General features: G+C 39.7%; 1 pseudogene; it reads right to left on the bottom strand.

Moving 5' to 3' along the window:
- LOC109045641 overlaps nucleotides 1-4,992 on the bottom strand; it is a 22,934-nt pseudogene extending 17,942 nt beyond the window's left edge.
- Between the last annotated feature and the right edge of the window lie 7,187 nt (nucleotides 4,993-12,179).

Genomic DNA, 12,179 nt, shown 5'->3' with positions numbered 1-12,179 from the left:
TATTAGACGAAGTAAACCCCTCTCAGCTGGAGTCCAGTTTTTTACAGCCGATATTTTGGTTTGTACCAACAAACGGGGGCGGTTTGCGACCAATATGGGATCTACGCCGTTTGAATCTTGCAATCAGGACAAGCAAATTCAAGATGTTAACGGTAAAGTCCATTTTGGTCGTCAGATTTCAACCAAACACTTGGTTTGTCACGATCGATCTGAAGATGATTATTTTCATATTCAGATCAGCAAGAGGACACAGGAAGTTCCTCAGCATTCATCACTTTAGAGGGCAAAGCGTATCAATACCGTGTTCTTCCTTTCAGCTTAGCCCTGGCTCCCCGAACTTTTTTTTCAAAATGCATGGACGCAGCTCTGGCCCCGTTGCGGCTCCAGGGCGTTCGTGTGTTGAATTACTTGGGACGAAATTGGCTGGTGCTAGCTCAATCACAGACTCAAGCACTCTCTCACCGAGATTTAGTGCTGAATCATTTAAGCAGCCTGGGCTTATGCACGAATTTCCAGAAGAGTGTTTTGAATCCCCTCTCAACGGATAACCTTTCTGGGAAGTAGATTTGGACTCTCGCGCGATGACAGCCAGACTATCTCTCCCGCGCGTTCATGTCTCTCACGTCATTGCGTGCGTCACTTCAAAAGTAGGCCGCACAGTGACGGTGAGTTTGTGTATCAGGGCTGTTAGGTCTGATTGGCAGCGGCATCCCCTGTAATTCGTCTGGGCTTTACTTTCACATGCGCCCTTTTCAGTGGTGGACTAAAAGTCAGAACATTTCCACCCCCGTTTGTTTTCCGCATCGTACGATTTCGGTGACACGGAGGTGTGTTATGTCAATAAAAACAGTGGATGGTCAACCGAGTCCTTCTAGCCAGAGTTCGGCTGGGGATTTGTGCTTCCCGAGAGACGTCACGACGGACGCGTCTTTGACCGGTTGGGGAGCTGTTTGTCAAGGGCGCCCCAGCTCATGGAGTGTGGACAGCGACACAAACGCGGTTGCACATAAACAGGTTGGAACTACTGGCAGTTTTTCTAGCTCTCCAGTATTTCTAAAATCTGCTGACCGGCCGTCATGTACTACTCAGGTCAGACAACATGGCGGTTGTGTCATACCTGAATCATCAAGGAGGGTTACGCTCTCGCCCCGTGCAGGCTGGCGAGGAGTTTCCTTCTTTGGTCTCAGAACAGATTTCTATCGATTCGAAGCAGTTCATGTCCCCGGAAGTTTGAACGTCGGAGCGGATCTGCTATCCAGACAGACTCTGGAGCAGTGGGAATGGAGATTACCACCCACAGACGGTGAGCACGGGCATTTTATGGCGGATATTCGGAGAGGCGAGAGTGGACTTATTCACATCTAGCACGACTACGCATTGCCCGCTGTGGTTCTCCCTATGCCCTCCATCGCCCCTAGGCTTGGATGCGTTAGCTCACGATTGGCCCAGGACCAGCTTGTATGCTTTTCCTCCAATTCATTTAATTCCAGCAGTGTTGTCCAGGATAGGCTGGACAGAGTGGAGCAGCTGCTGCTGGTGGCTCCGTGGAGGCCCACACAGCCGTGGTTTGCGGAACTGGTCAGTCTAATAGCGGCTCATCCATGGAGGATTCCCCGCAGACAGGACTTACTATCGCAAGCACGAGGGATGATTTGGCACCCGAGGCCAGATCTGTGGAAACTGTGGGCGTGGCCTCTGAGCGGAGTGAGTTAATATGTACCGGTCTTTCTGCGGAAACCTCCGAGACTATTATGAATTCCAGAGCAGCATCTACAAGACGCTTATATGCTTTCAAAATGGAGCTGTTTACGACCTGGTGTGGTTTTCGTAGTATAGACCCAGTTTACTGCCCAGTGGCTTCAGTACTGGAGTTCCTTCAAGATCGTTTCTCTGATGGAGTAGTAACGCCAGCAAACTTTGAAAGTTTATGTGGCAGCCATTTCAGCTAACCACGTATATATGGATGGTGCTTCACTGGGCCGTCATCCGCTGGTCTCTCGCTTTTTACAAGGTGCGCGACGGCTGAGGCCTTTCCGCCCTGTGCGAGTTCCCTCATGGGGATTTATCTATTGTACTGCAAGGTCTATCAGGACATCCATTTGAGCCCTTGGAAACCGTTACCGGATAAAATCCTGGCCTTGAAGACAGTTCTTCTTATGGCTTTATCCTCCTTCAAGAGAGTTGGGGATTTACAGGCTCTTTCTGTTTTTCGCCGTCGTGCATGGATTTTTGCACGGGCTTTGTGAAGGTATTGCTGCGACCGAGGCCTAATTATGTCCCTAAAGTCGCTTCGAACCCCTTTCATTTTCAGCAGACGGTCCTGGAGGCTTTACCCCCCCTGCTGGGGACAGGATCAGAAGATCTAAGTCTTTGCCCTGTCAGAGCGCTTAAGACTTATGTCGATCGATCAGCCTCATGGCGTGAGTCCGACCAGCTGTTTGTCTGTTTTGGACACAAGAATAGAGGCCATGCTGTCACAAAGCAAAATGCATGTCCCATTGGTTGGTGGAGGCAATATCTTTAGCCTATGAGGCGCGCGGTCTCGCTTCGCCTCTAGGAGTCAGAAAAGCTCATTCCACTAGAGCAGTCGCTTCCTCTCAGGCGGCCCTCAGTGGATCTTCTATGGCTGATATCTGTGCTGCGGCAGGATGGTCCTCACCGAACACTTTTATCAAGTTTTACAGCTTGGATGTAAGGACGGCTCCTGGCTCCCAGGTTCTCTCCGCGTGAGCAAATGCTTCCTTGGATCCCAGCTATCAGGTACGTCAGGCGTTATGGTATAGGGTTCCCATACGGTGACGTCACCGCAGCATCGAAGTGACCTATGAAAGGGAACATCTCGGTTACGTATGTAACCACAGTTCCCTGAATAGGGAACGAGATGCTGCGGGTCCCGGCCGTTCCATACCTGATAGCGTTCTTCTCTTCAGTTCATTGAAATCTGAGCGAAATAGCGCGCGGCGCCCGGGTATACGATGCGTACGCATGCGTAGGGCGGTGCCAAGCGCTATTTGGCCAATAGGATTGGCGAGATGGTATAGGGCTTCAGACATTCGTCACACCGAAGGTGTTCCCATACGGTGATGTCACCGCAGCATCTCGTTCCCTATTCAGGGAACTGTGGTTACATACGTAACCGAGATGTTCTTTTACTGTCTATGCTCATACTGCATTGGTTTAGCATGTGGGGGTGTCACGTGATAAAGGAACGACTCAAACCCGAAAGACTCATGAGACGAACTAATCAATTCTCTTTCCGGCTCATACTGCATTGGTTTAGCGTGTGGGGGTGTCACGTGATTAAGGAACGACTCAAAACCCGAAGCCTTGTCAGATAAGGGGTGAGGTGAGCTAATCATAAACTGAAGACACAGGTAAAGAATGAATTAAATCTTTTCTGTATCTTATTGCATTGTAGTTTTGTATTGTTTGTAGTGTGATCAACGTTTGCGTAAGTAGCAGATGTGTTGGGGAAGTAACACGTAACATTTTAATTACATTTTGCTAAAATGAACGAAATGAACGAAATGACTCGAAAAAAGATTCGTTCATTTTGCTGAACGAGACTCAAACGTCCGAGTCGGTAAAATGATCCGAACTTCCCATCACTAATACACACAGACAGAGAGAGAGAGAGAGAGAGAGAGAGAGAGAGTAAAATGTCCTGCCTCTATAGGCTAGTTAAAAAATATAAAATGTGTTCCCAACTAAGTCCCAGTTTCAATAGTGAGCTTAGCCATTTTCAGAATTAAGGATGTCAAGAAATTTAAATGTGGTTAATTAAAGTTTGCTTTTTGTTAAACTTGTGTTTGTTTTTACAGGACAAGGACACAATACCATCGGACTTTTAATAAGGATGTTATACTGTTGACCTCCCCTGACGATAATGTAGTAGCTAGTAAAGCAAAAGAAAAAAACAGCACTTGCATGAGATTGGACACATATTAAATGCGTTTGAATTTGACAAAGCATGGGATAGAAATCATAGAAACAGTGCTACATGATTTAAGGTAAAAACTAAATGTTTTACTTCATGATTGCTTCTGTAAAAGCACTACCCCATTATGTAGCTATTATTTAAGGGTTTATTAGGGGTTTATTTATCAAGGGTATTACAGTAAACTTTTGAATGGGGTCATTTTTATAAATTCAGTTATTATTTTGTCTTGTAGCACGATCCCTGTCCATGATTGCAAATGCGGTATGTAGACAGGATCCGTTCACGCTTAAACGACTTCCTTTTACACTGAAAAGTTCACGCACATCCACATATGAAATCACTTGCATATATATATGTACACAAATAAAGCATGTGTCTTTCTTATCTGAGCTGTATACGTTAGTAAATGTTATTTTCTATGTATGCGCGAGTGTTTTATGGATGTGTATGCGCGCATCGAGTTTACATTTATGTGGGAGTGTTTAATAGGTATATATGCACGGATCAAGTTTATATGTATATGCGAGTATGTGCAGTTGTGTTTGTATACAGCGAGTTTATATGTATCTATTATCGAGCTTATACATATATGCGAATGTCTGTAGGTGTATGCACGCGTCAAGTTTATTTGTATACGCAAGTTATTCACAAGTGTGTATGCATTCATTGTTAACATTATATGTATTGGTATCGATTTCATATTAGTGTGCACGTGTATTTCATATATGTATTTGTGAACATCCAGTAGTATGCATGTATATGTGAGTAATGTATAGGTGTATATGCACGTGTTTTATGCATGTATTCATAAGCGAAGTTTGATTTAAATCCTACGCGGCGCCTCATATAAAGCCCTCACGACTGTCTGGAAACACCTCAGCTCTTACACATCATAAAAAAGTTTTAATTTAGGAAACAGTAAAAATAAACAGGTGAATTCATACCTGGCTCATTTTTCTCAGAGAGAAGACCGCAGTTCTCCATTCTCACGCTCCGTTACAGGAAATGACTTGAAGACCTACATCAAAAGTGAATGAAAGTGAAAATCAAACAGAGAATATTTAAATTGAGGTGCAGGTTTGGCTCATGAATATTAATTTTAGTGTAGGATTGAGTACCATCAGATTTTTGAGCCAAACAAATTTTATATGCGGCTTCTAGATATGGTGAGCATGATTTCACCAATTATATGTTCCTGGATCAACATTCCAATCAATCAATCAATCAGAATTGAGATATAACTTTTCAGGAAATATCTTTAGGTGCTTCTACACCCTTGTTAAACAGCTATCATTTCCCACTGATTTTAGGAATAAATCATGGGTAGGGATTGGGTTAAGTCTATATTTTTGGACAATAATGTTGATCCAGGATCATGTCTTGGCAAAATCACGGCAACCTTCTAAATATACGGCTGATTCTTCCATTAAAGATAACCATTCTTTGTGCGTTAGAAATGTTTTATTGTATCTCTTTATTTACTTTTTCATAATTTAATATCTTTCGTCAATTTCAGATTTAATATCTTCTTCAGATTCCAACAGACTGCAATCAAATCTGAACATGTTACAGGTTGAATACACGCCCTCAACTGGAGAAACTAACAACACGACAAATACACTGACAGCTAAATAATAAAGACATGCATGTTGACCAGAGATTTTGCATTGTCATACAGCTGCCCAAAAAGTATTTGCAAACTTAAACCACACGTACAGTAGGAATATCACTGCATTAGATATAAGTTACCAAACTAAAAGGTATATGCATTCATTAGTCTTTTATACCAAATATATTTATAGAATTTAGACAAAAATATTGAGTGCTATCAGTAATGAAAACGCACTATACAGCAAAAATCTATTTTATTCTTTTTGATATACTAGGAAACTGTATTGCAAATTTGTCTTTATTTTAAAATCTGCAGGAATCTATATAAAATGTAAGCATTAATAATAAATATTTATTTTACGTCCTACAAGCCTATACATACAATGTAAATATTTAAATTAAAAATTATAATTTAATAAATTTTTTATTCATGTTTTATTAATTGGACTATATGGAAATCATTATGAAATTTCAGAGAGGTTCAAATAGAGCGCGTTCGAATAGAACTCGCGAGCTTTATGAAGCGCGGACATTCTTACACTTTTAGTGGGTTTGTTGTAGTGGTCAGTGAGTTTTCACAGCGATGGGACAGCGAGTTATTAAAGTGAGTCCGATGACGGTTGGCGAGGTGTACGAGCAGCTCAGGTCAGAGAGAGCAGCAACAGCAGGGTGAGGGAGAGAAGAGGAAGGTGGACTGGGCAGGAATAAGTAGTGATGGTAAATGATACAAACATATTATGACTATATGTTTTTTATTATTAATACAGCTCTACTTTGATCATGTAAAACTATCAGTACCCTCATGCACAATATCAAAAATACACAGCAGTACATCTAGGCATGATTAGATCTTTATTTCATGATATGTTAAAACACTATTGTTATGTCTTTATGTACTAATATTTGTTAAAAAACTATAAATGCTCAATATTGTATCTATTAATTAAATTCATTTACATTTATGCATTTAGCAGACGCTTTTATCCAAAGCGACTTACAATGCAATCAGGCTATCCATTTTTTTTTTTTTTTTTGTTTACCCAACATGTGTTCCCTGGGAATCGAACCCACAAACTTTTGCGCTGCTAACGCAATGCTCTAGGCACTGATTTCATGTGAAATTTTGTTTTTTCTTTTACTTCAACTGTTACACTGTGGGTGAACAGATGGGAAAAGGTGGATTCGGCGTGGTGTATGAAGGGAAACGTTTGGAGGATGATCTTAATGTAAAAATATGTAACCAAGCCAGCAAATGTTTTACCCTCTCAACCCTCTTAGTTCATTTTTGTTTGTTCATCAGGTGGCTTTGAAATGCGTCACAAAGACCCAGCACATGGAATGTATATTCATCGTAAGTACACTGCCCTATAAAAACAATATAAAATGTCTCATATTAATATTAATCACAAACAAATTAAATTAACAAACTAGTCCAAGACTCAGCTAAATCACTATTTGAGAAACCACCTCCATGTAACCATCATGATAACTCAACTCTTCTAGCCCCATCATCCAAACCCTCCTCCAAAAGAAATCGCCCTCACCATCCTGTTGAATAAAGGACCCAGCGTGCCAGAAATCATCAGGACCACCCTGACCACTTCATCATGGTGCTCGAATGTCCCTCTCTCTGTGAGAATCTGGTAGAGTTCATGAGGCGTCACGGTGGAAGCCTTGATGAAGAAACAGTGCAACAAATCATGTGGCAGGCGGCTCAGGCTGCAAACATGTGCTGCCTCCGTGGAGTGCTCCACCGTGACATCAAACTGGAGAACCTACTGATAAACAGAGAGACATCTGAAGTCCAGCTGAATGACTTCGGATGTGGGGACATTCTGAGGAGATCACCATACAAGTCATACCATGATATGTATGATATAATTCATTTCTTCCTAATAGATACAGAACAATCGTGCTGCACATCATACAAACTGCTCTCTCCTGCAGGCACAGAGTACCACAGCAGGGGGAAGTACTACTGCAGGCCGGAGACAGTCTGCTCACTAGGGGTTCTGATGTTCACAATGTTATGTGGATGCTTCCCTAATGACTATGACCTGCTCCTGCTGCATTACAAGCACTGGTCTGAACTCATGCAGCTTTGAGTCTTGTGGTCTGCAGCGGGAGACGCTTCAATCCCTTCTCTCGCATTTGTGTCTTGCGGGGCGAGCAAGCCTTGTGTAGAGTCTTGCACCTTGCTTGAGGAAGCAGTATTTGCGTCTGGCGGTACTGCTTCTGGAGGGATGTTATATATATGTACATACTTCTTTTGGTTCCCCCTTTTTGTTTTTCCCATCATGGCCACTCCATTCCTGAGGTTCTTGCCACAGCTGTCCAAATACAAGGGCTCTCTGTCTCTACCTCCACAATGACTATGGCTGCCCAGATCTCTCTCTCTCTCGATGCCATTCATCCTGGTCATGGCTGGCCCAGTGATTCAGACGCTCCAAAGATTCCTGTAATTGCAGTCTCAGAGGTTCATGTAACAGCCCCAGCCAGAGCCAGCACCCAAGACCATCTCAGTCTCAGTGGCTCAGAGATACCCGTCTCAGCAACCTCAATCTCCAGGTTTGCTGCCGTGTCTGTCCAGACCCAAGGGCTGAAGGTTCAAAAGCCAGAAATCATCTGTCCTGCTGCCAGAGGTTCCTGTTATAGCAGCCACAGAGGGTGCTGTCATTGGTGCCCCGGTCTACAAGCTCCAAATATGAAATAATGAGAAAAAAAAAAAAGTTTTCATTTAGCCATTTACCAAATGCTTCAAACCAAAGCAGTTCACAAATGAGGAACATCGCAAACAATTTATCATACAAGTCTCAACAATACTCACAGGACCACAATGGCAAATTTCAGTCAGAGGTAAGTAGAAGCTAGAAGAGAAAATATAGTTAAGAAAAATGAGAAACTCTGTTTTAATAGAACTTATTTACAGAAAGTGCCTTTTTACTTTGTACCTCAGTGAGACTGAACCACCAGATGCTGCTCGCTCAGAGACCATCGTGGAATGGAGAGAATATAATACCAAATATCACAAAGTTGCATTCCTTTAAATATTTCATATGTAAAACCTGTAAAAGATGGTGAGCCAAAGATGTAAAATATTCCTCGTTATTGATCTGTCCTGATTATATCAATAGCTGTGGTAGTAGCCAATGTTAATTTTAAAAGCTAGCATACTTTATTTAAATGAAACGTGAAACATAGGCACATCATGGCATGGAACTCAAACATTTTAAGTGAATTATGGACTATTTTATGGTGTTTTTGGGCTTTCATTGAATAAACAAGTGGGAAGACTCTTTAGTAGTCTAAGCTTTGTCTTGCTGCTCTAATTTACATAAAGTTCAACTAAACCAGGGGTGGTCCTACATTAAACTTGGTGGGCAAAGTGTAGGATATGAAAACTGCACGTCAAAATACAGCACAAAGGTTCAATACACAAAACTTCTAAAGCACTGATAAACATTCATTTTAATTTCAACATTTACTAATAAAGTATTAAAATGAAAAGATCTGTTAACATTCGTACTAACAAAAATAACAACGAACAGTTGTATTTTTATTACCCAACGTTAACAAATATAACAAATATTGTAACAAATGTATTGCTGATTGTTAATGTTAAACAAACCAATAATAATAACTAAACTAAAATACAAAATCATAAAGCGAGGGTGTTTCTGATGGAGGGACGGTTAATTTGACAGTTCTCTCTTCTGACTGCCGTTATCAGTCTCTCTCAATTTTTTTCCTTTTATTGAAAGTCAAGAAAACACTATCGTGAAGTTTTTCTTTTGCTATTTGAGCAAATGGGAATGCAAAAAAATATATTTGTGGTACTCTCCCATTCACTTCAATTTAAGCCAACTATGACGACTTCCACTGCCCAGAAACCCGGAAATGTGAGAAAGGTCCATTATCATTTATTCACGCTTGTGTTTGACAGGTTTGTGTCTCATCTGAGGCCAAAGTTCGAGTCTGACAAAAGTGAACATGTAGTTTGAAGTTTGCACAACTTTGTGTGTAGTTTTGAGATTGTGTTTATAGTTGTGAGAAAATGGTGAATTGTGTGTTAGCAATCGAGAAAAACTGTAAGCAACGGATGTTTGTACAGTGCATTGTGTTGCACACTTCTTGCACACAGCAGGCTTTCAAAAAAAAAAAGCCTAATGGCTAATATTGCCCACAATCCATTGCGCTTTGGATAAGAACTCGGTTCAGAACTACAAACATGACGGATGTGTGCGACTGAGTGGTTTAGATAAAGGGGTTTGAGTTACTAATAATCAACATTCAAGCTGGTAAAAAAAAAAAAAGTTATCTGTTATATTTCTTCTGCAACAACGTGAACTTTTATAAACAAACGCTTGGCCATTAACTTTTAAATGCATCATGCAAAAAAGTTCTTCGCATAACGATCCAAACTACTGCATGCAAACTAACCAACTACCAAGTCAACACAAAATGGCATTCGAAATTAATTTTTACTTCCATAATGTGACATGTTCAATCAGCACATCTAATGAGAAAAGAACTTTATATTATATTCTGAAACTGACAGGACTGTGAAAAATGAATGTTAGATACCTGAATGGAGGCGAATGGAGGGAGGGGCTGAAAAAGGAGGGCTTGGTGATGTCAGTCAAAAGAGGATGATGCCTCTGAAGTGAAGCAAGTAGTTACACTTTTATGAAAGATTATAAAGACAAACATTTTCTTTGGAATAATGTGCAGGTAATCATTTACAATACATAAAGTAAGTACATTTTATTTATATAGCACATTTAAACATAGCAAAGCTATCCAAAGTGCTGAACAATATAAAATAAATTTAAAAGAGGAAAAAAAAAAAAAACAGAAAAAGGAACACTTTTCAAAAAGTCAGTGGGGTCTGTTTTCTTTTAATGTTGTTTTATAAAAATAATTACAGTAGTCTACTGTTTGAGGTTGACTGTATTACCTAATTACAAGATTTTCTATAAAATATTAAGAAAATAATTAATAGAATAAATAATTACAATATTTAATACACTCTCGATATATATATAATAATAAAAAAAAAAAAACAAAAATTTAATAAATGTATATGCACTGATTTTCGGAATATTTAATCCTACTCTGTTTTCTGCTCTAATAAACTGATAACTACAGCGAATAAAATTACATTTTGAAAACAATGTTAAAGCCTTTCTTTTTTTCTCTGCAAATAAACAATGGAGGACAAAATACGCACCAGAACAGACAAAACCACAGATGTTTAAAATTAATAAATACTTTTTTACTGTATGTATGTAAGTGTGAAACAAAGCAGCTCTGCTCAGGAACTGTATACCCAAAAATAAATCTCATTAACATTATTAGCCAGGGCATAAGACAAGCAATACTCAGGTTTTGCATTTAAACAGTCACTGCATGAGAACCTTTTACTCAAGGCTCTTCCCTGGGAGGTTTCAGCGGGGGTTTGTGGGTCTTCAGTGTTGTGCGAGCGCTCTCTGGCAGTGGTACAGGATGCAGTCTGGGAGAGCAGGATGAGGAGAGCGCAGCCACATGGCCAGAGCAGCGCCGTTCACTCTGCAGTGCAGAAGACAGGGTGCGCCGCTGAGCAGCCGACATGCTACGATTCCCTCTGAGCCTGAAACCACAACACATGAACGTGACTGATGGGCTGCTTTCCTAAATAGTGTGCAAATTATAGTCAGGTATGGTGCATGTTTGAAATGGATTGTAAAAGGTGCTAAAATGACTGCAAATTACATTAAAGTAAGTGATTTTTTTTTTTTTACCAATGATGTCCACTACATGTAGCTGTAGGGCGTCTTTGAGAGCGTTCAGGGTGGTTCTGAGCGGGTCACTGGCATCTGTGACAAATTCCATATTACGTCATAAGACATAAAAAACAAAAATCCACAATATCCCTATATTCCTACGACCAAACGACCAAATGCCACAGAGAAAAATGAGTCTCATACAGTCATAAAGCTCCAAACATGGTGAAATACTCTGAGGTTGTTGGTTGTTATTTGTATTTCACTTTCATTTTATATTAAGTAGAAAAAAAAAAAAACCTTAATTAGAAACTGCAACCTGAAATCTTTAACCTCAGTGGAAAATTCACCTTCAGAAGATTTATTAAGGATGATTTTTTTTCTCCAAATAAGTGAAATGTTCTTTACATGAAGCAAACAAACAAAATATGAGGGAAAAATTCAATATAGATATGAAAGATTTTTTTGCAATTGTAAATATGTATATCAGGGTGTATAATTGTTTATATATATTATTATAGTTACCTAAAACTTAAAAAAAAACACTTTACTTGCATGAAATAAAATTAAATATTAAAAAACAAAACCATTTTATTTTAGCTAGTAGCCAAGGCAACATTTCTCATTTTTATTTACTTAAAATAAAAAAACTTGATGTCATAAAATAACTAAAACTCAGATTAATAAATATTATATAGATATTTCCAAAACAGAAATAAAATGAAAACCAATTAAAATTACAAAAACACACCACAAAATTACTAAAGCCTTAACTCAAATTAAAATGTAGAAAGGAAATCATAAAAATAAAAACTAATTCAAAATATTGATAAAAATTACAATAGTATCTCAATGATACTAACACC

The sequence above is a fragment of the Cyprinus carpio genome, chromosome A25 (genome assembly GCF_018340385.1).
Source record: "Cyprinus carpio isolate SPL01 chromosome A25, ASM1834038v1, whole genome shotgun sequence".
Taxonomy (NCBI): Eukaryota; Metazoa; Chordata; class Actinopteri; order Cypriniformes; family Cyprinidae; genus Cyprinus; species Cyprinus carpio.
Note: the sequence above shows the minus strand (reverse complement) of the source record. Positions and strands in the feature narration are given on the sequence as shown.